Source organism: Lepidothrix coronata, unplaced genomic scaffold (assembly GCF_001604755.1).
Source record: "Lepidothrix coronata isolate B3197 unplaced genomic scaffold, Lepidothrix_coronata-1.0 Scaffold375, whole genome shotgun sequence".
Classification (NCBI taxonomy): domain Eukaryota; kingdom Metazoa; phylum Chordata; class Aves; order Passeriformes; family Pipridae; genus Lepidothrix; species Lepidothrix coronata.
Window position 1 is genome coordinate 6,900 of NW_016690555.1, and position 2,858 is coordinate 9,757.

General features: G+C 49.8%; 1 protein-coding gene across 2 annotated transcripts in view; it reads left to right on the plus strand.

Annotated features, from left to right (window-relative positions):
- Positions 1-2,563: 2,563 nt before the first annotated feature.
- TMEM50B (transmembrane protein 50B) overlaps positions 2,564-2,858 on the plus strand; it is a 9,372-nt gene continuing 9,077 nt past the window's right edge. For both annotated transcript variants that reach the window (XR_001878656.1, XM_017839112.1), the window contains exon 1: positions 2,564-2,614. The gene's annotated coding sequence lies outside the window, so the exon portion shown is untranslated. The remainder of the gene's footprint in view (positions 2,615-2,858) is intronic.

Sequence of the window (2,858 nt, forward strand, 5' to 3'; positions counted from 1 at the left end):
CCTGTGCCAGGGCCTCCCCACCCTCACAGGGAAGAATTCTTTCCCAATATCCTGTGGCAGTGGGAAGCCATTCCTGCTTTTCCTGTCCCTCCATCCCTTGTCCCCAGTCCCTCTCCAGCTCTCCTGGAGCCCCTTTAGGCCCTGGAAGGGACTCTGAGGTCTCCCTGGAGCCTTCTCTTTTCTGGGCTGAGCCCCCTCAGCTCTCCCAGCCTGGCTCCAACAGTTGTGTGATCGAATGTCTGTTTATTTGAATACTTTATTTTTGTTTAGAATGAAAACTGTAAATTAAACATACTTTTCTGGAAGTCCTTTGACATAACATTCTTTAAAAGATTGCATTTAGCTTTTCATTATGATCTGCAGGAATTGGATCTGAATTACTGTTTAAAGCACTCCAGTGGGAGATTTAAAGAGCAAATCGAATTCATTGCACAAGATAAAACAGAAATGAGTTTGCAGCAAATGCAGCCCTGCTGGAAAACAGTTTGGCTCTTGATGAAGTGAAGCATCAGCAGTTTCAATATTGAAGCTGCTGTAATGGATGAATCAGCAGAGTGGGGGATTTTTATGTTCTTATTCAGACTCCTCAGGTTTAAATGGAGTAGGTGTGACCTGACTCCAGCACTTTAAATCAGCCTGACACTGTTGTCATCAAAACTGCCAGGCACAAAAATCCACTTCTTCGACATTTACGATGATGATGGAAAAATAATTTACATTTCTGTTTTCCCCAGGTGTGTGGAGGAGTACATTTGTGCAGGGCTGGTCTATAATTTTGTTGCTCTGAGCTCACAAAATCTTCAGAGCAGTGTTTAGTAAATCCTGCTAGAACAAGTATTTAGTAAATCCTTCTAGAACAAGGAATACCAACTGCTGTGGAAGAAAAAGCTAGGAAAGAACAGCCTTCAGAAGGAATTTTTCGAGCTGCCACAGACTGTGAATTTGAATTTGATAAATGTTATTTTATCATTGACCTCAAAAGGGTGAAATCACTGCTATTTCCAGAACCAGACATATTGACTGTTCCCAGAACGTCCACGTGTTGGTTCAGTGACCTTACAGCTTGTGGTTTGAAAGGCTTCACTAGGTGATATCTTAATATGAAGATAATGATGGTTTGTGTAAGATATATAAGATATATTAATAGAAGTATCCGTTTTTCTCAGGGTGAAGAATTTCTTTCTTGCCCAACAATCTGATGGCTCTTTCAAGCACTGTTAGTGAGCTAATTATCCATGTCAGTGCTTTCCAAGGAAAGGAAGTGAGAGGACAAGGGGAAATGGTTTAAAACTGAAAGAGAGCTTTAGATTCGATTTTGGGAAGAAATTCTTCTGTTCTGTAGACATTGTAAATGTCAAGGCCTGCTGAGGATCCCTTTGTTTCAGATTAATTACATCTCAGGATGAATGTGGAGATACAGAGAAGGCTCCAAGAAGAAGGAGTAAAAGGAGAAGCAAGAGCAGGGAATCTTGCAAGAGAAAAAGACAAGTGGTGAATCTTTATTTTTAGTGTGAGAAACTGCCCCTCTGAGGGAACAGGGGTGTGTGGTGTCTGCAGACTTGATGGAACACAGTCCATACATATAGCTAGAAGGAAAAAAAAGGAGGGGAGCTGGAAGAGGAGGGCTTTGAGTACAACTTAAAGTAGGATTTAGTGGGATTTCAGTGGCATTTCGTGGGTCCACAGCTTGTCTTGTCATCTCTCTGGGCCTTTCTCACACTGCCCCTTTTCTTACTTTGTGCCTCCTACGGCGCTGGCACAGGTTGATATTATTTATATTTGCATTCTTTATGATGCCCCATCCCTGGGAGTGTCCAAGGCCAGGTTGGACGGGGCTTGGAGCAACCTGGGCTGGTGGAAGGTGTCCCTGCCCATGGCAGGGGTGGCACTGGATGGGCTTTGAGGTCCCTCCCAACCCAAACCATTCCATGATTCTTTAAATTCAGTGTCTGTGAGATGTCCCCTCTCATCTTCAACATCCCCTCTGTTGACTTCGATCCAGTTCGTTTCCTTTCCTTCTCACAGGGCTTTTATTGAACATCCATTTTCTGTCACGTATTTGTTTCGTGGTTTTGGATGGAATATGTTCCTCGGTTAGTTTATTGATATTTTTGTGACTCCCCTTTTGCCTGTCCCTCCCAACCCAAACCATTCCACGATTCTTTAATCCTACGAACTGCTCATTAATTCCGTTTGCTTTTATTAAACCAGTCACGGGGCTGAGGCGCAGCGGCATTTTGGGGGTGAAGTTTTATCTATTCCGACACGGGAACTGCTCGAAAATATTAATGTTGGCGCTTTTGGGGGCGTGGAGGAGGGCGGGGGTTATTTCGGGCCGTGTGGGAGGTCTGTGGGCTCTGAGGGGCCGTGAGGGGGGGCGGCCATGACGGGGAAGGGGGCGGGGCCTGACGGGAAAGGCGGGAGCGCGCCGGGCCCGCCCCTTCCCGCCCCGCCCTCGGGGAGAGGGGCGGGGCTCACCGCCGCATTGACCAATCGCGGCGCTCCGTTCTCACCCAGCCCCGGCTGACGCGTGGCGCTCGCTTCTGATTGGCGGGCGGGCGCGTCACTCACAGGGCTCCGCGGCCGCGGGCGGAAGAGTCGCGCCCAGGAGCGGGTACGGGGGGTCGGGGCGAGGGGGAACGGGAACGGGAGCGGGGTTGGGAATGGGAGTGGGATTGGGAAGGGGAGCGGGAATGGGAGCGGGAGCGGGAGAGAGAGAGAGAGAAGGGGGCGGGCCCGGCGCACTCCCGCCTTTCCCGTCAGGCCCCGCCCCCCTCCCCGTCATGGCCCCCCCCCCCCCCCGCCCCCCGGGTCTGCCCCTCCCCGGCCTTCCCAGCCGCTCCCCCCCCCCCCCCCCC